A 27,157-nucleotide genomic window follows, 5' to 3' on the forward strand; every position below is an offset into this window, starting at 1 on the left:
TTAAAAGGGAGGGAATTTAGAGAGGCACTTTGGGGAAGGTCTTGGAAGAAGTGAATTTAAAGCTGAGAATTGAAATGGGAGAGCATGTAGACTGGTAGAGTGAAAATGGCATTCCAGTCAAAGAACAAGATGCATCAGGACCCCACATGAGCAAGACTTTGTAGTGTTAGCTGACCTAAAAGGTCAGTGTGGCTGGAACAGACTCTGATCACTGAAGACTTAAGGGAAACCTAGAAAGACCAGATGATGTGCAGCCCTTTAAACCACATTAGGGCTTGAGATTGATGTAACTCAGTTGGAAGAGTACTTTCCTAACAGTCACAAAGTTCTGGATTCAGTCCCCAGGACCCCATAAACAGGACATACTGGTGCAGACAGGAGAACCCCCTTTCCCTCCCTCCCTTCCTCCCTCCTACCTACCTATGTACCTACCAAAACACTTAACAAAGCATTTAGTGGCTTGTGACCTAGCATGTTTTATTCTAAAGTTTCACTGGATAAAGTGTGTGTGTGTGTGTGTGTGTGTGTGAGAGAGAGAGAGAGAGAGAGAGAGAGAGAGAGAGAGAGAGAGAGAGAGAGAGCGAGAGCGCTAGAGAGTGTGTACATGAACAGCTAGGTTGTTTTTCTTACTTGAGACATGATCTTAAGGAGCACAGATAGGCCTTGAATTAATTCTGATTCTCCTGTCCTCACCTCCCAAGTACTAGGATACAGTCATGTCAACCACCCTTAGTTGGATAATGAATTTTGTCACTAGTGTGTTCTTAGTCGATAGAGTGTTGCATACACCAGGTTTAGTGAATGAATGGAGTAAAAGCAGAGGGAACAGTTAAAAGACAGTCTGATAGGTTATGGTAGCTGAGGCAGGAGTTGGGAAAGATGTGGAGAAGCAGTGGGCTTAAGAGAGGATTTGGAAGTAAAAGGAGTGGAATAGTTCCCAGTGATAAAATAGTTTTGTTTGGTTTGTTGTTGTCTCACAAGCTTAGTTTTCTTAAACTACGATGTTAGTAATTAGATGAGAGACCGTGTTCAGTGTAGTCACGGCAATAAGAATTTGATAAGTGTTCAGCTGCTGAAAATATTTGTTTAGTTTTGTATTTATTTGCTTGGTTGATGGTTGCCATTGGGAGGATTGTACTCACAGGCTCAAGCAATGCCAGCAAGTGCTTCTATGTTCTCAGCCCTCGTATACTGTTTTGTTTTGTGTTTTTGGAGACAGAGTCTCACACTGTAGGCCTGAAACCCACTGTGCAGTTACAGGCTGGCCTCAGGCTTCGCAGCAATCCTCTGACCTCAGTCTCCTGTATGTTGGTATCACAGGCATGAACTCCCATGCTAGTTTCCTTGTACACTTTAAAAATAGGCCTTATGATGGCTGGCAAGATGGTCCTGTGATGAAGAGTTCTTGTTGACAAGCCTGATGAATGGACTTCAATTCCTTCCACAACTGCTAGAAGCTGTCCTCTGACCTCCACATATGCAGAGACATCATACACCCACACACTTACACACAATCTTAAGTAAATAAATAAAATACGTTTACAATTTTCATGGAGTTTGTGAGATAATAAGTACCCTGTGGTTGTGGTTCTCAACTAGGCCAGATGTTGCTCATCCTTTTCCTCCCAGGGAGAGGCAATGAATGATCAGAGACCCATTTTCTTCTAAATACCCTACAGTGTGAACAGGTCAGTCCATTTTTCTTCCCCCCCAAATTGCCTGGTTCAAAAAGTCTGTAGTGCTTCATTTGAGAAACTAGAGTTAGTGACTTGAACCCTAAAATAACTTCATATTTATCCAAGGTGTGATTAGAAATGTTGCATTTTCTTTTTCTTAATTTTTTTTGAAATTATAATTACACCGTTTTCTTCCTTCTCTTTCATCCCCTTCAACCCTTCCCATGATCCCCTTTTACACACTCTCAAATCATGGTCTTTAATTTTAATTAGCCTTAAAATTCATGGCCTTTTCTATAATTGTTGTTACATGTATTTTAAAGTTATTTATCCTATAACAGACTCACTTCCATGTACTTGCACATAAATACATATCCTTTTAAAATACTTACCTTGGAAAAGATATACATTATTTGAATTTTGCCTGTTATTACAGTTGCCTTTGAGATACTGCAAATTTTTTTAATCTATCACTAGTATTAAGATTGGTGGTTTCTGAATACACTGTGAAGAGTAATGTGATTGGGTGTTAATCAACTAAGTAGTCGCCACAAAGTAAGATTTTATAAAATAGTAATTGGCTTTAAAGTAGTGTAAAAGTAATACCTTTACAAAATCTTATCAGCAAATACTGGGAATAAGCTTATGATCTTAATTTGAAGGAAAGCATGTGTAGACATTCTCAGGTAATTTATCGGATGTCAAATGTTTAAAAGATTGTGTAGGAAAAGGAGAAACAAAATGGTAACATTGGAAAGTTACCTTAGCACAACTTTTGGAGAGCAGTTTGATACATTGCAATTTTAAATGTTTGTACTGTTTCACTTAGATATTCTATCACTAGTCATTTGTTTACAGTAAATAGTTAAGTTACAAAGAAATAGTTAAGCTAATAGAAAAAGATAGTGTTATTTCGTGAAGCTCTGGTTAAGTGGAAATAGAAATAATTCAGTAGAACATATTACTCACAAGTCATTAGAATGTTAGCACATTGTTTTAACACCCCCAAAAGTGGAAACTATGTATATAATGATACAAAGGAAATGTAAAATATAACAAATAGCAGAGGAAATGAAGTTGTAAGAAGAAAACCACAAATATGTGCATGTATGGCTTAAGATACATATTTACATATCTAAGTCACACATAAGAGAAAACCCTGGAGAAGTGAATACTAACTCTAACAGCAGTAGGCCAGCTTCCGATGTTTTAGACTTGTTTGGTTGTTATATACAGAGTATCTTTCAAAGACAATAACAAAAATCTACTATACTGCCCAGCACGGTTCCTTAATCATTTTATAGTTGTCTTTTTCCTTCTTTAAACATTTATTTTTATTTAAGTGTATATGTGTGTCTGTGTGTGCAAGTGCCAGCAGAGGTCAGAGGCATGGGTTTTGAGTTGCTTTACATTCTGGGAATAGAACTTGGGTCCTCTACCCTTAACTGCTAAGCCACTTCTCTTGCCCCTACAACTGGCCAGAGAGTTGTAGGGGCCTACAATTATGTCTTTTATGTTTCAAGTTGACTTTTGTCAGCATGTTCTTAGTATAAATCAGAGTTATTTATATTAATAAAATTTTAAATTAGCTAATGATTCCTAGGACTTTGTTATTTGCTGCTTAGTTAATATTTTTTAATTCATAACTTCAAAATGAAAGTCAGTTAATGTCTTTTAAAATATTAGTCGTGAATGCACATTTTATCCCGTAGGTGGCGCTCGTGGTTTTTTTTTGTGTTCTTTAGTGCTATTTATCTCTCAAAATTTCCCTAAGCTGGGAAATCATTCAATTACTGATGCTGCTAATAGAATGTTTATCTTTCATGTAACTATTGAAAAAAATCAATATTTCCTTACTGTTATTTCAAGAAATATTTGTAGCAGAAGAAATCTATACTAAATTTTTACTGCAGAATTCATTTTGCATCTTACATCTATTTTACTACTTAGTGCAATCTCTGAAAAAAATGATTTTAATTCTGAATTATACTTGCCAAACCTCAAAATTGCAAAAATTCACCAAATCTAGCAGTAGAACTAAATTATCACAATGAATTCTCTTTGAAGTCCTCCCTGCCCTTCTCTTTGTGTGTGACTCCCCCTCTCCTCTCCCTTTCTTTCTCTCGTCTGTCAAGTTCAAGGGCAGCTCAGATGCCATGAATTAAGTGAGGCACAAAAGGGAGAAAGGAGACCCTTTTGAAGAACAAAGGCCTCCCATTAGGCTGCCATGTTCTTTTCTGACCAAAAGTGCACCCTACGTGGTTTCTATTGTTGTCTACATGCCCTGGACATAAGGTAAATATAGTAGATCCTCATTACCTCACGTTTTTCTCCCCTTCCTTCTGTGCCACACACAACCAGTGAAGCTTTAGGTCTTTGATATCTTAGGCATTCTTAATACAGTTGCTTTATGTCCTTTTAAAAACTACAGAGATTGAAATGGAAGTGGAGCAAGGCACACCAAGTAAAACCCCACAAGAAGAGAAAATTAGCTGGTAGATAAGCTGCAACCCAAGAATCCAGGGCAGGTGGAAGGAACCAAAGACGTATGGTATTATTCTACTCTGTGCTAGTTATAGCTTTGATTTACATTCACTGTGGATTTGTAAGTTAGTTCTCCTTCTCTTTGTCCATGCAACAGAATAGGCAGATGTTACAGATTAATTGCTGAGTGCAGTCTTTAAATGAGAACTTGCTGGTAATCTGCATGTTTACTCTTTGGTGCCATGTACATGACTTACTCTGTAGTTTCATCAGAATTGAACTGACTTATCTATAAGTTTGCTGCTGTGTGTTTTCATTGAATTGAACTGAAGACTGGAAGAAAAAGCTTAATTGGCAAATAGAGTCGGGGTAAACAGTACAGAAATTGGTTGCTTTTATTTTTTTGAGGCAGGGTCTCATGTAGCTCAGATTGGTTTTGAACTCACTGTGTAGCTGAGGATGATCTTGAATACCCGATGTTCCTGCCTCCACTTCCCTGTTGCTGGGGTTATAGGTGTGTGCAGCTATACCTGGCCAGAAGTTGCTGCAAGTTCATGTTGTATACACTTGAGATAAGTCTGCTTATGGTACAGTTGTTTAAATATTGCTGAAAATGCCAGTTGCACTTAGAAAGGAGTATGTGGTTCTTGATTTTTGATCACAGTTAACTATAGAGGAAAAGACCATCAGTAACCAAGTGTGTTAGAATAGCTGCAGGCCTCCTTATTCTCCTGCAAAGATGGAGTACCTGATGACTGGAGGTTTGGGTTTGGGTTTTATTTATTTTTATTCTTTGAAAGAAATTGAACAGTCAATAAATGGTTTGTGGGATTGTTAGGGAATAAAGAGAGGGAAAGAATGTCAGAAGGAGAAAGGATGTCTTTTTACTGTAATTTAAAAATAAAAACATTTATTTTAATGTAGAAAAGAGTAAAAGTTAACCTTTAGCAGCATAGAGAGTCTCTTTGTAATACTGAACTTACAGTAAGCAATTTGTGACAACATTTACAGGCTATCTTGAACTCACTGTGCATTATGGGGCTGCCCTTTAGGATTATAGATATGATTTAGTGGGGTTAAAAAAATATTAAAGAAACCTTTTCTAGAAATAGTGACATTTTATTTTGAAAATTTTATGAGGTGAAATTGATGTTCTGACTTCTTTCCCTACATGACATTCACATTAAAACTACCAAACATATTTAACTTTTTTGTCCTAAATTTTTCATTACTATAAATCCTGGCTTAATGTGATTGGTGTGTGTGTGTGTGTGTGTGTGTGTGTGTGTGTGTGTGTGTGTGTGTGTGTTAAATATTTGAAAAAAATGTTTTGACCTTCTGCAAACCCTAGTTGTTGCTTTTTAAGAATCATGAATAGTCTCATGATTTGAGGGCATAATAGTAAGCTAGAATCCTTCAGATTATATACTTGGCAGCAAAATAAAAGGGAAGAACTTATTGCTTTGCGTTGTATAGGAAATTACCGTTTCTGTTGGCTGCATGGAATGTTCTAAAGATGTAGCCAGGACTCTAAGAGGCAAGTAAGAGAGACTTGTTCTTGTCTTGCTTTTGCCTCTGGTCGCCCATTGGATTGCTTTTCTCCTTTTGTTATTTTGGGGTGCCATTTGTCTTCAGGAGAAACATGACAGTCACACACAGATCGCTGAACTCCTCCAGGGCCTTCACTGATACTGTTCTGCTGGATTCACGGAACAGTTTTCATATGGGTACATTTAAGCATTTGCTGTTGAGAGATGGAGAGTGAAATCTCGTTCTTTAATTGCATGCTCCATCTCCTGCTGTCACATTTCAATACACAGTTTTGCCCCTACCATACAGCCTGTCACTAAAACCCTTGCTGTTTCTCTTTGCTAATCTGAAAGTCCCCTGCATGAGAGCCGGCACATCCATGCAGTTCACACACGTAGGGTTACTGCTGTGAAATAAACATGATTCCTCTCTCCCAAGGGTTGTTGTTATAACTTTCCAAGTTAGTGTTGACTTTAACATTTTATATAGTAGACTATAAATTAAGCTGAACCTACATTGTTTTAAATAGTTTAACATTTTAGAACCATACAGCTTTAAATTTAAAGACATGTTAAGTCTTTAAAACATTTTATATCATTGTCCTATTATAACCTTAGAAAGCAGAATTAGAAAAATCAAGTAAACAGTAACTTTTAAAGTAAGGAAGAACACCTCAGAAAGTGTTGATAGAAGCAGTTTAGAACAGTGGGTCAACTTTTCTTTTTGAGCTTTCTTAGAAGCTTTTTGAAGAGTTGCTGGGGCGATTTTAAACATTAAATGTATTTGTGACTAAAACCTTCCTTCTCTAGCTGCCAAGGCCTCACAGGGGTCTCATTGTGTAGAATTAAATGATGGTTGAAAGAGAAAGGGAATAATAAGATTGGTCAAACCTATATTTATTAAAAGATTGAGCATGAAAAGATTTGAAGCCTTACAGTAGTTCAAGGTAGTAGGATTGATAAAAAGTTGAGATGGGTGGCTTCTTTTTCCCCCTCTCACATGGATAGATTTTGATTTAAAAGCATTCAAGCTGTGCCCTAGGGAGAGGGATGTACAAGGACAGGAGCTATGTAATGAAATGATAACTTAAAGTTCCCTTGAAACATGTATAACCAGGAATGGAAAAAAGAAATTAGTGAACTGTCAAGAGGGAAACAATTTTTTATTTCCACAGGCATTGATGAAAACACACGTGGGCAATGATATGTTTATGCTGGTTTCACATGCTCTCTGTATTTACTTGGTCCAGAGGTGAGGATTGGTTTTATGTTTTCAGATGTGTAAAAAATTAGGAGAAACAAGATTTTATGGCATATTAAAATTGTTTTTAATCGAAGTGCTAACAGACATAATTAAACTTGAATCAAAACACAGAAATACTCCAAATTGTGTATGTATTGTGTTTGGTATTTCTAGCTGCTCTTGGGCTGCAATGATAGTATGGAATAGTTGTGCCAGAGAATATATGGCCCATAAAAGCTAAATATTATGTTTATTTCCTGGCTCTTTAGAACTTTGCTGGTCATAGAAATGTAGCATGTTTTCTAAAACTAGAAGTTCTTGGCCATTAATGAAATCCTTTATACTTATATTGCTCATCAGGAATACATGCTTTGCCCAGTAAATAATTTCATTATTTCTACGTAATACCTGATGAGTCAATATTATATTTTTGTTCTGATAATACTCCCTCCCTTGGTTGAGGGTATTTTTTCTTTTTTTCCTTTAGAGATAGACTCTCCATAGATAGCCCAGTCTGGCCTTGAACTCATGAAAGACACGCCTGCTTCACACAGCTCTTAGCTTCCCAGTGCTTGAATGATAGGTGTGAGCTATTACACCTGACTTGAGGGTGGAGAATATTTAGTATTTATTTAGTTAGATTCTCTCATTTGAATTGTGAAAAATCAAACAATTTTCAGAAGTCAGTCTAATTTGCTGCTCCAGGTCTACTGAGAATTTTGTAGCTCTGTCTTTATCGGCACTTGGAAAAGTTACAAGAACTTGAACATCAGAATTGCTATTTGCTGTTTGGAAAAGCTTTTGCTCCATTTGAGCAAAGTACATTGAGATGAGCAGTTAGTCCTTCTCAAAAGTACTAGGACTTCCAAAAGTTATAAATTAGGTGCTTTAAACTATAAAGTGAGGGCTGTCCAGATGACACGGTGGGGAAAGTGTGTGCTGTCAAGCCTGACTACTGAGTTGGATTCCTAAAACCCACATGGTAGTAGGGCAGAATCAACCTTTGCAAGTTGTCCTCTGCCGTCCACCTGCTGACCCTGGTGCACCACACAGTGAATAAATGAGTAATTTTTAAAGAAGATATACTAAATGATCACATTCTAAACCTATACTGTAAACACTGGCTTATCTTTCTCTTGGTCTTAGGGCCATCCAGTATGCGCTGTCTTTTCCCTGTCAGACTTAGCAGAATTGTGGCAATTGTTAGGAGTAACAGGGAGCTCTTGTAATATTCTGAATGAGAACTTGGGATAACTTTTATTAGGATTTATTGAGTTGCCTGAGTGAAGGGAGTAAAGTATGCACTAGAATTTGAACTTATAGTCCGTTTCTCTTATTTTTTTTTTTCAATTAAGCTTCACCTGCTTCAGACAGTAAAAATAAGAGATTTAAAATACAGAATGAGAAGCTGGAGTGTTCGCTTGACAGTTAAGAACAGCTGCTGCTCTTTATATGGCCCGAGTTTGGTTCCCAGCATCCACATCACCTATAACTCCAGTTCCAGAGGATCTGACACCCCCTTCTGGCCACCCATAAACATGTGTCTTGCACAAACACTAATAAAAACCTTTAAAAGTAGAGCAGAAGAAATTATTAGGTAGAAGTAGAAAAGCCACAGTTGAAGTGTTAATTTTTTTTATTTTTTACTTTTATTTTTTGCCTTCTCCCCTTTCCTGAAAAATCAAGCCTGACTGGACCATATTGTTTATGATTGAATGATCTCTGTGTGCAAAACCAGAAGCTGCAACCATTGATTAAACAGATTTATTCTGGGTGAACGACCTGCTACTAACTAAAAATGAGACTTCTTTCATAGCTAGGTTTTCTCAGCCCTTATCATAGCCAAACAGTAACAAGAGTGAGAAAGTGGTAATTTCTTTGACTTTACAGTGGCTACTTTATACAGATTTAAGGATTATTCTGTAGAAGACTTTCGTGTATGTGTAAATACGTTTCCAGTTACTGTGGTGGTTTCCATGAGAAATGTCCCCATAGGCTCAGGTACTTGACCACTTAGGCCCCAATTGGTGCTGTTAGGAGTGGGTACAGTCTTGCTGGCGGGAGTGACCACCCTTTCAGGAAGTACAGTGAACATTGATTTACCCAGACCTCTCCTTCTCTGACACCCCTAACCACTCTCTTTCTGAAACTGCCCTCCCTGGAAGCTGAAATCATGCCCTCTCTGTTTCCTCTTATCTCCTTGATAACTTCTGTTTTATCTCCTTTAGTTGTCCTTAGATGTTGGATTCATGAAGGCTTGATTTTAGGACTCCATTTCTTTTCATTCCACAACCTAGTGTATTCATGCTCATGGCCTCAGTTACTGTTTGCAGATACTACCTGGCATTTTCTTGTGTCCTGTATTTCAGTGAAGAATATTAGATTATTCATGCCCAAGGAAAGGACACTCTCCCCCTTTACTTCCCAAATCCGTGTCCTCTCTTATCCTAGCATAGGTAACCATTCTCTCCCTCCTGGAGCACCTCAGGCACACCTGTAACCCTCCTGTAACTGGTCTACACTGAAGCAACAGTGTTTTATGTCAAGAAAGGGCGAATTTAATCACCCTTAGGATTATACTTTAGGCAATTTAGGTGATACGTCCCATTCCATTTCTTCAGCCTCACCTCTGTCTCCTGTCTCTACTTCAGCCACTTAGGCCTGGGTCCAGATTCTTACAGATACCCTGCTTTGACCTTCCACCTCTCTTTGCCTAGTCACTTATTATTTTATTTATTTATTTATTTATTTATTTATTTTGGTTTTTCGAGACAGGGTTTCTCTGTGTAGTTTTGGTGCCTGTCCTGGATCTCACTCTGTAGACCAGGCTGGCCTCGAACTCACAGAGATTCACCTGCCTCTGCCTCCCGAGTGCTGGGATTAAAGGCGTGCACCACCGCCACCCTGCGTTATTTTATTCTTTACATCTCAACACAAAGACAGTTTCCATACAAAAACTGCTTGCTACAGTGATTCTGTGGTAGTTCTTTTTCTTCATAGACTTTGTCAGTGTTCTGTATATCTCTGTGGTGGGGCTGAAAACTGAAGAAGGTTGGAACTGGTGTGTTTTATTCACTGTTGTATCCTCAATACCTGGCACATGGTAGACAGTTTATAAATGATGATTTAATAACTCTAGGTTGACTTTATCTGTTTACTCAGGGTCTCTACCATTGGTCTATACATTTTACTTTCAGGGGATTTCATTTATCTGTGTAGGCCTCAAAGATGAATGTCACGTGATGTAATTTTGAAACTAAAAGTCAGGTAAAACCAGACAGTTCCAGAACTGGAAATATCTATTCAGATCATCTGGGAACTCCATTCTTTCTGTTTTTACCTGTTATCTGCAAGAATTCAGGCTGATATAGGAGTTTTGCTTTAATTTAACAAACATTTGAGGGTCTGTAATACACTAAACATTTTGCAGACTTTAGGTGCTTTTCTCCAACCTTCCATTGATCTTTCTATGATAATAAATTTATTTTTAAATCACCTGGGTACACACTTGTATATTTGGATGTATCTCTTTGAGTAAAACACTTTTTTGTTTGGTTTTGTTTTCTGAGGGGATTCTTGGTATACAGCCTACTCTGGCCTTAAACTCTTAATTGTCCTGCCTAGTCTCCCAAGTTGTGGGAACAACAGATATAAGTAAGCACTTTACAAAGAAAAAGATCACTTTAAAAATGCCTGACTGTATTAGATAGGTAAGTTACTGAGACGGTGGCTTTGCTTTTGCTTTGCTTTGCTTTCTGCTGTGGCGGAAGTGACTTATGGAAGGATGGGTTTGTTTTGGTTCACAGTTTGAAGGCACAGTCCATGGCAGGGAAGTCATGTCAGCAAGTGCAGGAGGCACTGGTGACATTGTATCCACAGGCAGGAAGCTGCACTAAGCTCATTTCTTTTTTTTCAGTCTGGGATTCTAGCTTATGGAGTAGTGCTGCCACAGGTGAAGGACACTTTAAAATTCACCTGATCTAGAAAATCCCTTCCAGACATACCTAGAGTCTTGTCTCCTTGATCATTCTGGATCCTGTCAAGTTCCCAGTCACTGTTATCCATCATCGCATTCTAAAGATATTCAGTGCTGTTGAAACAAGGCTGATGTTCCTGTGTTCTTTTTCCTCTTCACCATAATGGTACAGAATATACACAAGGCTGACAGTGCCTAATGAACATGCAGGATACATCCCTGGTATCTGGGGGTAGGTATCGTGTAAAACTGATTTAAAAAAAATGATGCATTGATGAAGAAATCCAGTGTTTGTTTTACAGGTGTAATGCAACTGACTTCTGCCCTTGATTGTAAGCAGGAGCTGTTAGAAATTACCAATATAGATTTATGCCAACCCATTTCTTTTTCTTACAGATGTTGTATTCTCCATGATAGAATGTATAATATTAGGGTTGGGGGGAATGACCCACCCTTGCAACCCACATAAATATGGAAATACTTGATAATTTAGTTATTTTAAAAAAAAACATGAGAAAGATTTTAGAGATGATAAGGGATAGAACTTAGTGCAAGAAGAAGTGGAGTTCTAGGTAGAGGGAATTATAGTCTAAGTGTCCCAAAGAAAACAAATGCATGATGGGATTGAGGGGCTAAGGGAGAAATTTATAGGTGGGCTGCTGGTCCAGAATGAAGAAAAAGTGCTTAGTGGGAACCAGAAACAGTAAGAACTATCCTGGCAATAATGTCTTGTATGAACGAATGCTATAAATTTGTGATATAAAAAAATAATAAAGCTAAGCTGGAATAGCAGTTAAGAGCACTTACTGTTCAATCACAAGAATCCCAGTGGCCCTGCACTGTCATGCATACTCATACATTCACACACACACACACACACACACACACACACACACACACACCCTGAGAGGGGGTGGAAGAGGGAGAGGGAGAGGGAGAGGGGGAGAGAGAGAGAGAGAGAGAGAGAGAGAGAGAGAGAGAGAGAGAGAGAGAGATAAAACCTTTTAAAAAATGATGCTTGCTTCTGTTGGCTTGTGATGATAAAAGTGAACGTGCCAGGGAGCACAGCTGCTGGGTGTCTGAGCTATTTTTAAAGATTCTGTTTACTTTTTTGGGCTTTATTTTTTCAGGGGCCGTTTGTTTTATAACTAGTTAATTTTTTCTGTATGTAATTTTATTTTATGTTCATTGGTGTTTTACCTGCATGTATATCCGTGTGAGGTTTTCAGAAGCCCTGGAACTGGAACTACAGACAGTTGTGTGAGCTAGTGCTCTTAACTACTGAGCCATCTCTCTAGGCCATAACTAGTCTATTCAATTCCTTTAGAGAGTGGAAAAATAGTTGACCACTTCCCACTAATGAACATGTTATAATGCTCTTAACAAAATGATTTCTGTAGTCAGTCCTGTGCCAGTGTGGCCAAAATTGAAAGTGTAAACTACTGTGATCATTAGCTTTAAAAAGAGAGTCTTTCACATTGACATTAGGGTTTTACATGAGCCTTACTTTGTTAGACCAAGAAGTCAGGGTTTGTTATAGACCAGTTTTCCTTTTCATTGAAAGGATTTAGTTCAGACTACTATGAACCTTTGACTCCTCTTGCCGAGTATTTCCCTTCATGATCTCTTAGTGGTTGCAGCTTCACCCCCTTTTTCTTTCATTCCTCCCCCCCCCCCCAGTTTGTCCTTTTTTCCAACACTTTCCTTGAAATAAATTATGCTAAATCCAGTTTAGATTTCAAACAGTCCTCAAGTTAATGGCATTTATTGTCTATATGTGCTTGATAATATGCTGTGTTGTACCAATTAAAGAAGAACACGTGGGATTCATGTGTATTAAGTACTTTAAAATGCCAGGTAACAACACAGCCCTATTTTCAAAGGCATCAAATTCAAATTGTCTTCTATTCTCATCAGCAAACTACTTTAAATTTCCATCCTCCTGGGAGGAGAGCGAGGCGTTCAAGTCTTCATTTGGCTCTGGTTTATTTTAGATGAAGAAATGTAAGTTACACAGTTCTCTCAAGGTCGTTTGTAAACCAATCTTACTTTACATTGATGTAAAGTATTTGGGAATGCTTAGCCCAGTAACAAAACATAGTTGTGATTGTCTAAATAAGACAAAAGGGCAAAAAAACACTATAGTGTACAAGTTTAAAACTGGGAGAAAAATAATCCATTTTATATCTAAGATGTTGGTTTTCAAGCATTTACCAGAGAAGAGAATTTACAGGGTGGAGAGATGGCTCAGCAGCAGTTAAGAGCAGTTGCTGCTCTTGCAGAAGACCTGGGTTCAGTTCCTAGCACCCACATGGCAGCTCACAAACAGCCTAGAACATGGTAATTCCAGTTCTAGGGGATCCAGTGCTCTTTGCTGGCCTCGGGGCCACTTCATAGTGCACATACATTCATGTAGGCAAACACTCATAACACACAAAACAAAATATTTTTTATTTTAAAATATAATTTAAAAGTTGTCATATGTGTTTTGAAAATAACAGATTACTATACTGTGGCTAAAAGTGGGTATATACCTTTAATTTCACCACTTGGAAGGCAGAGGCAGGTGAATCTTTTGAGTTCAGAGCCAGCCAGGACTACACAGTGAGAAACTCTGTCTCAAAGAAAGAAAGAAAGAAGGAAGGATGGAAGGTGTGAGCCTTGGCCAAGACTAGTTCTGGATTTTAAGAGAATGATTATGAAACAATATGGTTTCTACCCTTGCATCAAAATGATCAGCATAGCCGGGTGGTGGTGGCGCACACCTTTAGTCTCAGCACTCGGGAGGCAGAGGCAGGTGGATCTCTGTGAGTTTGAAGCCAGCCTGGACTACAGAGCAAGTTTCAGGATAGGCTCCAAAAGCTACACAGAGAAACCTGCCTCGAAAAAACAAAACAAAACAAACAAAAATGATCAGTATGTATTATATGTGGCATTATTTATGATGCTTAAATAACTCTTTACGAAAAGGAAAGTCGAGAAACAGGATACTTAAGGACCAGGGGGATGAAATAATCCAAGAACTTCAAACTGGATGTTACAAGGATTTTGTATGTTTTAAGCATTCATTGAGAGAGTACTTACTTAGGAACAACTGTGTCCTAGGCTTTGTTGGGAATCAAAATACTATCTCTGTCCCAGAGAACACCAGTCTGTACAAACTATTATCTATCTCACTTTTATGGGGGGTGGGGGATGCAAACAAGCCTTGAGATTATATATGGTCTCTTCAGTCTTAGTCTTAAAATCTTGGGTAGGTGATACAGATGCAGTTACTTGCCAACAGTTGGGAAACAGGATGAAGAAGGACTAAGAATCGGTTCTAGAGATCTGACTTCCTTCATCTCTGTCTCAATTGCCTTGTCTATAATTTGAACTTTCTTGAGATAGTGCGCAAATTTACTGGTCCAGAGAGTAGAGGCTCAATGAATGGTAGTTGTTAAAGAACAAAATATTAGACAAATGAAGGATATTAAAGCCAGCTCGACAATTAAAAACAACTCCAGAATGTTGTTAGGCAAATTTATTGGCAAACTGAAGACCTGATTAAGTAGAAATTGTGTACTGTAGAGTACTAGCCATTAGCATGTAAATATTGGTCATTTTAGAAGATCGGGATGTACCTGAGATTATGCTTCCTGAGATTTTTATGACGGAAGTTTTAGGAGAGTTAAGCAACGAAAGATTGGTATGCTGAATGTGAAAGGACACTCTAGGAATTAGAGTTCGGGAGGTCTGGCTGGAAGGGGAACCAGGGGAGGCTAAGCAAGTAGGTATGTCTAGAGCAGTACTCTGAACTGAGAACGGCATTGATGCTTTAGAGACATTCTTGTTTTTTTCAGATGAAATCCTAAGTTTCTTAGATTGGCCTCTAACTCCTGGGCTAAGGTCCAGTCCTCCTGTCTCAGCTTCCTGAGTAGTTAGGAATACTGGTGCCTGGCTTTGGAGGAGGCTTTGTTTTTTGAAATGGCCATAGTTGGAGAAAGGGTCACTAATAAGTTTTAGTGGTTTGATACTCTACATCCTACAATACACAAGAGAAGCCCCCATCCCCACAAATATGCCCTAAAATTTCAATAATGCTAAGGTTAAGAAATGGTGGTCAATGCTGGGTAAAATAGAGGCGACCAATGGAAACCTACATTTATATTATTGCCATCTCATCTACCTTCAATAAACAAAGATATGAGTACAAATTAACTCAACCATGTTTAGCTCAGCATGGTACATGCAAATGTGTTCCTAAAACAGAAGTTCTACCTGCTTAGCATTGTCTTTCCCCATGCAAACTAGACGATAAATGTAGCCAGCTTTGCTATAATCTCCCATGTGTTCTGCATATGTTCTCTCTCTCCTGGAGGTAGAAAATTATAAAGAGCATTTGTTTAAAGTAGATATTACAATAAAATTCTTAATAGCAATCTTCTGAATATCTGTATGTCACTCTAGGTAACTGATTAATAAAATAGTATATTTAAGAAAGCTTTGTTTTATTTGATTGAAGAAAGATAAAAACCTGAAGACTAAGATATTCTTGGCTTTCAAGTGGAGATGTAAGAAAACTGATATGGTTAGACTCCGCTACTAGGTGTTCTTGATCAATCTACCTAATACTCTTTTCTCTATTTTTATATGCAAATGAGAATAATAAAAGAAGTTACATGGCTGTTCTTGTGAGAAGAAACTAGTCAATGTCTGTCAAACTCTTAGAATAGTGTCTGCCATAAGCTTTTATCTTGTGCAGACCTTATTCATCATAAACATAGGTGGAATTGAATGTCTGTTTTACTTATTCCCTCTTCCACTGTGTTGTGAACAGTTTTTAAAGACAGGAACTGAATCGTTTATTTAAATTTTACTAAAATATATATATTCAGCATCATAAGTCATTGATATTTTACTAAGTCCACACTGTGACCATTTTTTATAAAGCCCCTGAATTAGGAATGAGTTTTATTTTGTTTTATTTTATTTTATTTTATTTTTTATTTTATTTTATTTTATTTTATTTTATTTTATTTTATTTTATTTTATTTTATTTTATTGTGACAGGGTTTCCTAGCAAGGCCAAAGCTGTCCTGTATCTCACAATGTTGACCAAGATGGCTTCCAACTCTCAAGTGCCAAGATTATATACCTGATTCACCAGGACCAACTTTAGTTTTTTATGTTTTTAAAGTTTTAAAAAAAAGGGCAAGGTGATTATGTGGTATATTATGAGTCCACAAGGCCTAAAATAGTTACTATGTGTAATTATTTCTCAGAAAATGCTAGCTACTTGGGAATGTTGATGCTTTTATAGCATGGCAGTTTGCCAGTGAATGTTAGAATGAAAAATAGTTGTTAGGTGAGAACTGTTGTCAGAAAAGGATTGTGGATATTACTGACAAGAGGAAAGAAGTCCCCAGTTGTGAATATTGGTCATTATTTACAAGGAAAAAAAAGCAGTAGTAACACAGTAGAAGTGTCAAAACCAGTGGAATCCAGAATGATGTCCTCATTTGGCAAATGGGGTTAGGAATGTTTTAGGGCCCTGTATTTTTCTGCTGTGTTAAAAAAGTCAGACTTAAGAATGATGCTCAGATTCATAGTTGTCAACGTGGTAGAAGAACAAGATAGAGTTTGCTAGTTTCTATAGTTGGCAAGGATGAAAAATTTCAAGTAGTGTTCCGTATTTTCAAGATTCAGGTTTTTTTTAATATTTTTAAATTGTGTGTGTGTGTGTGTGTGTGTGTGTGTGTGTGTGTGTGTGTGTGTAGGTGTGCCATGGCACAGTTGTGGAGGTCAGAGAACAGCCTCAGCCTTAGTTCTCACCTTTCACCTTGTTCACTGCTTTGTATTCCAGACTAGCTGGCCCATGGACTTCTGGGAATGCTCCTGTCTCCACCTCCCATCTTGCTGTAGGAATATTGAACACTCTGCCATGTGTCAGTTTTACGTGGGTTCTGGGACTTGATCTCAGGTCTTCATGCTTGTATGACAAGCACTTTACTCACTGAATCATCTTTGTAGTTCAGTGTTCTATATTTAAGATCAGCACGTGAAAAATCTTTGTTCTTCAAAATTGAGTGTATATGGGTGTTTTTCATGCATGTGTGTCTGTGCATCACATGAGTGCCTGGTGCCAGTGGAAGCCAGAAGAGAGTGTCAGATCCCTTGGAACTGGAGTTACAGACAGTTGTGAGCCACCATGGAAGTACTGGGAATTGAATCCAGGTCCTCTGGAAGAGCAGTCAGTGCTCTTGTCCACTGAGCTATCTCTTTGGTCCCTGAGTATTCTGTAGTTAAAGATTTTATTTGTTTACTTATTTATTTGTGTATCTCGAGAGAGAGTGTGTGTGCACGTGTTCAGATGCACAAGTGTGTTTGCAAAGGCCAGAAGAAGGTGTTGGATTCCTCAGAGCTAGAGTAACAGGCTTTTGTGGAACTCTGGGCTTGTTATGTGGATGCTGGGATTGAGCAGCAAGTGCTCTTAACCACTGAACCACCTCTCCGGCCCTTTTCTATATTTTAATGAAGCATTCCTCCATCCCTTATGTTATGTCACTGCTATTTAATAAACAATAAGAATAGCGTAAGTGGCTATTTATCTTTATAATAAACAACAGTAAATGCTTTTAACCAGTTTCATTCTGCCGTGTAGATTTGTGGAGATAGTGAAGTTTCAGTTACAGCAAATTCAAGCCAGATTCTTCAGTATTTCTTCCTATCTGCCCTCTAACCTATTGTATTTTTGTTTTTTGTTTTTATCCAAAATGTGTTTATTGGGATGGTTCCTGCTCATCTTTTTTTTTTTTTTTTTTCCCCAGAGCTGAGGACCGAACCCAGGGCCTTGCGCTTGCTAGGCAAAGCGCTCTACCACTGAGCTAAATCCCCAACCCTTCCTGCTCATCTTGAATCAGGTGTTTTCAGTGCTGCTTCCTTCCAAAGGAGCATCCTTCTGTCAGCCTTGCTTTTCCGCCTGTGGGCTGCCAGGACAGTGGACCGTAGTGATCTTACAGCATCCTGGGCATTTCCCATCCATAAAGTAGGAATGGGGGCCCTGTACCAGGTGTTTTTTCTTGTGTTTCCTCTTTTCCTCTTCTGGAGAGGGATAAAGGAGATCCTTGGCAAGAGGCATGTTCTTGTAGGGAAGAAAGCCTCTCACCTATTTTTGATTTAGGGTTCTAGGATAATTTTTCTTCCTTCATTTTTATTTCCTTGATTAATGATTTCAACTCTCTACCTGTTTTTAAAAACTATATGCATCTCCAAGCTAATATCTAAATTGTAATAAATATTGATAGTTTTTGTATTAATTAGAAGTTAGGTTGAATGTTTCTAACCTGAAGAGGTCCATGGAATGTTTAAAGCAGCTTTCTTATTTCATAGATTGGTTGTTTACTTAAAAATGATTAAAAGTTGTTAGTAGTTGAATGAGAGACAGCTCGGTGTCCTGGCTTTCACTTTTTTTCCCCAGATAGACCCTAGTGCATCTCCTGTAGACAATCTGCACCTCTTCTGGTCTGGAGACAGAATAGGAAATCCTGTTTTTACAGAACACACCTTGTGAAGATTTTTAATAATAATAGGCTTGTTTTCTGTCTTATACTCAGTTTATGCTCACATATTTTTCTTTATTTAGATATGAAAATTAAGCTATTTTAAATAACCTGGCAGCTATGGTGTTGGTATAAAAAGTAGTAGTTTTAAGTTAAAGATGATTTATTTTTATTCTGCCACTGGTGAATAGCATCTTTATTAAGATAATCTGCTAGAATATCCTTTTTCTCACCTATAAAAATAATGAATGACTTCTCTATTGGTGTTTTGTTAGTATTAGAAGGGGAATAGTTAAGCCTGTCCAGCATGTTGTTTGATACACCGGTGTTCAATAAATGTTTATCATATTAAAAACCAAACAGCAGCAATGTACTTTAGCTGCCTCCTGAGTGCTGGGATTAAAGGTGTAAGCCACCACCACCCAGCTTAATAAAAGCTCTAGAGTTGCAAAAACTCAGAATAAGGGAGAGGATACCACAATTTAAGCCTCATTCCCCTTAGAAGGATTATTTTATTCTCTAGTACCCTTGGCAAGTGTTTATACCTCAATTGCTGCCGAGTTTCTTCTTTGGAGCAGGCATTGTGGTGGGTTTTCCGAGATCTTCAGAGCTGAATAAGGTTGTTAGGGTAGGTTCCTGTAAGAAGTGGTGGTGGAACTAGATCTTGAAAGTTGAGAAAAAATATGAATATTCAAAGTTTCTGATAACAGGAACCAGGTGGGACAAAGGAGCGGGAGGAGCAGGGCAGTTGCAGGAAGTCATGAATATGGATACTCCCATGAGACTGGATGAAGGAAGGTACAGCAGTAACGAAGAGTAAGCTTCCTGTGGTGTGACTTTCTATATCCATCAAATGAATTATTAAAAATGTAACTGGGATTTGATCAAATTTGCATCAGAAAATTATAGCAAAACAACTGGCAATAGAAGTAGATTTTTTTCCCCTGTGAACTTCAGATTGTTATAAGTATGTAATTTACTATTTAAATTAACTTAAAAATACTTTCCAAGGAGGAATGCAACAGAACAGGTTGCAAAAATGACTAGGCAGATTTGGCAGAGAAATAATTTCTAAACAGGAAAAAAAGTGGTATTAAAATTTATATTTTGGTGGATAGTAGATTGGAAAAAGAAATTTTAAAGAAATTAATGGTAGATCTTGGGAAATTAATCAGATTAGTACTAGTGTTGTAGATTTAAGTATGAATTTACTGGTGACAATACTCTCAGTTTTTACATGCTCATTAGAAGACAGTTCTGAGTTTATTGTTTTTAGGAATATGTGCTAACCCTGGAGAAACACAGATATAACAAAATGGAACTTGATGTTCTTCGTATGGCCAGGGGCATCACAGTCAGGAGGTACATAATGTCCTTCATAGCTTTGATTTCAGAAAAGGAGAGATTCCTAGAGAGTATTCTGTTTGGTCGCTTGTAACTGTTGAGTCCAGAGAGTCTGTGAAAACAATATATAGAATTTTATTAGCTGCCTTATTCAAAACCAACAATGAGTGTTCTCCTCATGTTCTAATCTTTTAAACAAACCTTTAATTGTGGGCTTCAGTCTAATATGCTTGATTGAATATTTATTGACTTCCTCAGAACCGTTTTTTTTTTTTTTTCGTTCATCCACAAATACTTTTGAGCCTCTCTCAGGTTCTACCACACATGTGAAATTGCTATAGTAAATGAAACTACTACTGTTCTGTGCTGAGGATGTTTTTGTTCTGGTGATGAAAACCAGAAACCAAACAAGTGTATAAATTTTAACATTGTGAGAATGCAGAGAAAATAGAATTAGGTGAAATGAGTGACTTGGGTGTTTGGTTGGTTGGTTGGTTGGTTGATTGAACAGAATAAATATTAAGAGAAAGTCTTTCTGAGGGGGTGAAACACAGAGAGACTGAGATAGCCAGAACCCAACTTGTTAGTCCTCACTTTAATGAACAGAAATTGCAACAGCCATTAGGCGTATGTGAATGAGTATGGCATACTTTCCTATGGTCTTTGGAGTGCTGAGAATATACATACATACATACATACATACATACATACATACATACATATATATATACATATGTGTGTGTATATATATATATATATAATGCGCGATGAGGATTTATTTATTTATTTATTGGTTTTGTTTTTTGTTTTGTTTTGTTTTGTTTTTTTCAAGGCAGGGTTTCTCTGTGAACAGACTGGCTGTCCTGGAACTCACTCTGTAAACCAAGCTGGTCTCCAATTCACAGAGATCAGCCTGCCTCTGCCTCCCCAAGTGCTGGGATTAAATGTGTGCACCACCATGGCCCTGGCTGGATTTTTGTTTCATAATGATACTAAAAAACCACAACAGCTTTTCACAGCTTAAATGCTTATCTTCCCTAAGGGTTGTTATTTACAATGCTAATTTCTGTTCTATATTTGGCCAAGGGAACTCAACGCTACATTAAAACATTTGATCTCAGATGTTTGATTTGTTAGCTGTGTTGTATGGCCTATTCTTATTTAGACATTCTTAATGATACCACTGTGTTGTAAAAGCATGAAGTACTTGTTAACTTTAGCTGAAATAAACCAGTGTTTTTACATAAGGAGGCAAAAGATAATACCAAAGAATCATAGTTTTTTAGATATAGACAAACCTATAGCCCCAAGCCATGTTAATAGAATTTAAACATAATCATTTCTTTAGAATAAACTGTACTTTATTGAATAGTTAATTATAGGTTTCTACACATGAGTTCTCTAAAAATGTATGAAAACATTTTCTATTTCTTTGTTGAAACATTAGTGTCTATATACTCTTTCAGTGGAATTTTTATCCCCAATTTCCATTTTGAGAGTTATTGACAACTATTATATCAGATTTACTCTGGAACACTGAAAAGCTGTTGAAATCTCTGTCATGGTTTTTGTGTAGTATGAAAATGACTTGAGAATCCATAATTAAAATAAACTAGTTCTCTTAGTGTCCTGTTGACTCTGTTCCTTGGTATCTATTACCAAAGGTATTGCTGTGATTGCGTTGTGGAAGGCTTTTTTTTTTTTTTTTTTTTTTTTTTCTCTGTAAAGGAGATCAGGGATCCCTTAAGGGTCATTGTGAATTTTTTGTTGTAATTGCAGAATGAGTGAGTTTGAATATGAAGTAAGAAGAGCCTATATAGGAGAGATGTTCTGGGGCTGCCCTTCTCTACAAAAGGTAATTCAGAAAGCATTTATTGTGGCTGCTTTGCTGTTTTCATTTTGTTGAAAAGCAAACTTAAGTAGGCAGTGTTGCTTAGTGGATGTGCAGTGACATCAGGTTGACAGGATAGGATACTGAAAGATGACTGGTGGAAACTCAGAGGAAGGGCAGTATTTATCCTGCTATTCTTTTGGAATTCATGTAAACTGACACTGAGGCCAAATCAATGGTTAGCATTATTTCTAGGGAACCTAGCCTTTCATTTGACAAATCTTCCAGTATTTACCCATTTCCTTTTAATTACAGGACTTCATATGGCAACAAGTCTTAAAGCTTAGAAGCAAAATTGTCCTTCTTGTCTAAGTCTTCTCTGCTTTTGAATCTTTCTTGCAGTTCTCTATTAAACCAAGCTTTTGGATCATGACTGATTTGTCTTAAGTCTTTGTTACCTGAAGCAGAACACTTCTTTTGATAGTTTCTTTGTATCAGAGTTATAGAACTGATTGCATAGGAATTCACTCTTTTAGTTATATGGATTTCATTAATAAGGTAAAGATATTTAGTCAGATACTGGAAGCCAACCAAGTGTACTAAGCTATACTTAACAGTTTAGCTAAAAATCTTTTAATCAATAAATAGAAATTTATAAACATTTCATGTATTCACTTAAGAAAAAAATAGAAATGCTCTACTAACAGGTAGATAGTGAAAATGTGGTATATATACATAGAAGAATTCTACTCAGCTGTAAAGCAAAATGAAATTGCATAAAAATGGTTAGATAGGGAAAGTAGTATATTAATGAGGTAACCCAGTCTAGACAAAAATCACATGTTCTCTGTCATAGGAAGTTCCTAACTTTGAATGTTTGTATGTGTGTGTATAAGGGATGTGAGAGTGGGCATAAGCCATGAGACTAGCTGAGAGGTCACAAGGTGGCAAGAAGTGCTGAGCAAAGGGAATAGGACAGAAGACACAGTGACAGGAAGCAAGTGGTAAGGAGGCTGCAGAAGAAGAGATGAGCAAAGAGAATAGGACGGAAGACCCAGTGACAGGAAGCAAGTGGTAAGGAGGCTGCAAAAGAAGAGATGAGAGAGAAGGTGGGGAAGAGACACAGAACGCACTTGGCTGGAAATACACCACAGGGAAACTTAAGACTTTGTGTGCTAATAATCGTTTTCAGAAACAGAAATATAGGACGGTGGCGATAGCACCGTCGGTTAAGACCATTGGCACACACTCAGGCTGAAATGGCTCAGTGGGAGGGTGTTAGACTGAAGAACATTGACCCTTAACTAATGTTCTGATTGGAGGTAGGAGGAAGAGTCTGGGAATCGTTTCCTATTGATTCTTGATTGCTGTCTTAAGGCAGTGATAACCCAGGTAGGGTTCCTTCTTCTGCAGTTCTTTTCCCACAAGAGTGGAGTAGTTGCTGACAATACATTTAGAGTAGAAATCAGAGTTGAATTCATTCCTTGGGGAGAACATTCCTTGAATATTTATGTAAGACACATCTGCCATACAACTACCCCAGTTTTACAAAACAATATGGCAAGCAAAAGAAAGGAAACAAGTGTATTTTTTTTTTTTCTTTCTGTATCTCCTGACTTGTATGTAAAGTCAACTGCCTGGGGCTCAATGGAAGACCACTTCTGTCATGTTGTATGAGACTCTAGGTTCCATCCCCAATGGCATGCCCCCTCAAATAGAGTGCATGCATTCAATGTGCCATGTTTGGTTGGTATCCATGGGAGGCCTGCTCTTTTCTGGAGAGAAATGGAAGAGGAGTGGATGGGGAGCAGGGTAGAGGGGAGGTGCAAGGAGAGGGACTGGGAGGGGAGGAGGCAGGGGAAATGACAATCAGGATATAAAAAAATAAAGTATGCCTGCATATATAACTTAAGTCAATTTCTTCATATTACTTATAAACAGATCCCAAGATAATCCTGGTGAAAACCACTTCCTTTGGATGTCTTTGTCTTTCTGGTTTGTTTTGTTTGTTTGATTTTTCTCATAAATTGTGACCGATCTTGAAATTTACCTAAAGTAGTTTATTTCATTGCCATGTTTGGGTTGAACCCAAGCCATTTATACTAGGCAAGTGCTCTCCTGTTGAGCTACATACATCTCTAGCCCCCACTACATTTTTAAAGTACATTTTGTGGGGTGGTACTGAAAGCATTTAACAGTTTTTAAATTATGAGCTTCACAGAGTGACTTTATTGGTGTCTTAGTTAGAGTTACTCTTGCTGTGCTGAAACACCATGTCAAAAGCAGGCTGGGGAGGAGAGGGCTTGTTTGACTTACACTTCCAGATCACAGTCCATCACTGAAGGAAGTCAGAGCAGGAACTCAAACAGGGCAGGAACCTGGAGGCAGGAGCTGATGCAGAAGCCATCAATGGGTGCTGCTTACTTTCTTGCTCATCATGGCTTACCCAGTCTGCTTTTTTATAGAACCCAGGACCACTAGCCCAAGGATGGCACCACCCATAATGGGCTGGGTCCTCCCCCATTGATCACTAATTAATAAAATAACTTTGAATCAGATCTTATGGAGACATTTTCTCAATTGAGGTTTCTGACTCTAGCTTGTGTCAAGTTGACCTAAAACTAGCCAGCACAATTTGGTTGAGTTCATTATTTTTAACAGCATATGGTGTGTTTGAGTTACCCAGAGGCTTTTCTCCATTAACTATCTCAGTATGTCTGTGGTCACTTTAATGCTACTAGCCTAGCTGTTCTTTGAAATGCTGTCCATTGGAAACATGTAAAGAAATATTTTGTAGTATGTAGAGACTATATCTAATAGGTTAGATACTAAAGAAATGCATACTTTTATGTTTTTAAAGAATTCAGTAGTGAAGGATATTCATTTGTGGCTCATACTTCATACTTATCCCTATATATGTGTTTTCTGGCTTGGAAAATTTGTTCTTATAGAAGGATAAAGGGTTGAATTTTCTGTCCCATGTGTGAAGACCTAGATGATTAGAAATGAGTTAGGAATGAATGTGAGTGGAGTTTCCTGTGTTCAAAAGATTGTCCTTTTCTTGAATAGTCATAGACTCTTGGGTTATCTTTCCCTTGATAATTTGGCATGTGTAGGAAGTAGGCATGTCCAACCACGATACTCTTCATGTTCTTAAGACAAGGAGGATACTAGCCAACAGACTCATTTCAGGAGGCTAGTGAGTTCTTTACATTTTACTCTTACTATCACTCCAGTTCCAGGGAGTACAGTAAATCACTGCGTTTATTTCATGTATCTGTCTTCTCTGAAGTTTGATGCTCACTCACACTGTAGTGTGTATCAGAATCTTCTAGAGAATTTGTTACAACACAATTCTGGAGCTCTCACCCTTAAAGTTTCTGATTTTGTAGATCTGGTAAAGGACCCAAGACTTTATATTTCTAAGTTCCCAGGTGGTGCTGATGATAGTGTTGACCTAACCATAGCACATTAATTTAAGAAAATGGTGCACACTATTTAAATCAAAACTTTAAAAAAACTGTTAAGTCTTTCTGCCTGGTGTTTATTACATTAAGGAACACCCCCCCCCCCAATTATTCACTTAAATTTTTCTTTTCTTTTTTCAACTTCTTTAGTCAAAGTATTTCCCCTAAATTTGATGATTGGCTTCTTCTAACTTTTAATAGACTCAGAAACCCCCGCTATTAAACTGAAAGTCACTATTAAGGACTATTAGAAAATAATACCTTATTTTACTTTATATTTCAAGCAAAGATAGCTTCTTAAAAATAATTTTGTATTTATTCTTTACTAAGATACCACAATCATTATTTGAACAATTGAAACTCTTTAAACCAGTCTGAGGTCAGTACAACCTCTTTCCCATTACCAGCTGTTTCTGTTACTATGGAAACTCAGCAGGGACTAACAGGGCTACAGTTGTTAGGACCACACCTGGCTTATTTGCATCCAATTTAAGTTGAGAAAAATTTGAAAAGAAGAAAAGGTTTCTCCATGTGCCAGTGGCCAGCCAGAAAGAGCTTGTCAGTTTATAGCCTTCAGGGTGGGTGGGTTTTTCTCTCTCCCTCTGGAGGCTTTAGTGAATGTGTTGGAGCTCAGTTGTTCTGTGTATTCACTTGTGTCCGTGTTTGCTATCCTTTTTGTTTAAAGTGCCTTAGTATTTTGTTTAGGTTTTAGCTTTGGTTTACCCTTTTTAAAACTTACAGTGTTTTTATTTTCATAGAGAACTTAAAGTACTATATATAAGAAATTTTCAAATAGGGAAAACAAATTTTTCTTCATTTGTATTCTATAATAACATTTTAGTAAGTTTTTGCCATTATCACAGACTAACGAGAATTTTAAGTTGTTCTCTCTTTTTCAGTATTAAACCCCCCTCCCTACACACACACCCTCAACACCTTAAAGAAAACAGTTTTAACACATTTGTATTCCACTCTCACCAGATGACTGAAATTCCAATTAAGCTTTGGACTAATAACAATAATGAAGTAGTTTTCTAACTTTGTGAAGTTCCCAGCCATATTTAGAGCATTCTTATGCCCGACTAGAAGAACACTACAGGAGAAAACTCTGGAAAACATTTCTAAAAGTATAATAACTAAATTAAGTCTTCATGGTTCAAGCTTGAGGCACTTACCACATGAAAAATAATAAATATTCAGACTTAATTGCTAAGTTTAGTGTAGCTTCAGTCCTTTATGTTCAATTTCACTGGCTTTTGTAACTTTAATACCTAGGCCTTCTCCAAGTTATTTAGCCACCTTGGTAGTATGCAGCATTGTCTGCATAATGGGAATATTACCCAGCTATCGAGATTTTGTAAGAAGCAAATGAAATGGCTCATGTCAAAGAACTCTGAAATGCACATACATAAATAACTGTCAAGCACATCCTAGACAGATAGGCAAGTACAGTAGCCATATTGTTTTTCTTACTGCTGTAACAAAGTACCTGATAGAAGCAACTTTAGCAAAGAAAGGTATATTTTAGTTCAGAGTTTAAGTCTATCATGCTAGACAAGGCTTAGCAGTAAAACTAGCTCTAAGGCCGGGCGGTGGTGGTGCATGCCTTTAATCCCAGCACTCGGGAGGCAGAGCCAGGCGGATCTCTGTGAGTTCGAGGCCAGCCTGGGCTACCAAGTGAGTTCCAGGAAAGGCGCAAAGCTACACAGAGAAACCCTGTCTCGAAAAACCAAAAAAAAAAAAAAAAAAAAAAAAACCTAGCTCTAGCTCTGACAAGAGTGTGAGACCAGGCATCACACTGTGTGCAAAGTCCGGAGGCAGGGAGAGAAGGAGACACTGCTTGCTCCGTTTGCTTTCTTCCTTTGCCTTCTTACTCAGTCCGCGATCCTAATACATGCGGTGATGCCGCCACATTCAAGGTGCGTCTTCTCTCAGGGAAGCCAGTCTGAAAGCACCTTCACAGATAGGCTCACAGGTATGTTTTCCTAGGTAACTATGAGTCCAGTCAACTGATAATGAAAATTAACTATCTTGTAGTAGCTTAATGTTCAGAGATATATCAATTT

General features: G+C 37.7%; 1 protein-coding gene and 1 pseudogene across 1 annotated transcript in view; one reads left to right on the forward strand and one right to left on the reverse strand.

Annotated features, from left to right (window-relative positions):
• Pou2f1 (POU class 2 homeobox 1) overlaps window positions 1-27,157 on the forward strand; it is a 142,156-nt gene that overhangs the window by 33,072 nt on the left and 81,927 nt on the right. The window lies entirely within an intron of this gene.
• Window positions 17,817-18,028, reverse strand: LOC131925275 (small ribosomal subunit protein eS27-like; annotated as a pseudogene).

This window comes from Peromyscus eremicus, chromosome 15 (assembly GCF_949786415.1).
Source record: "Peromyscus eremicus chromosome 15, PerEre_H2_v1, whole genome shotgun sequence".
In the NCBI taxonomy this organism is placed as follows: Eukaryota; Metazoa; Chordata; class Mammalia; order Rodentia; family Cricetidae; genus Peromyscus; species Peromyscus eremicus.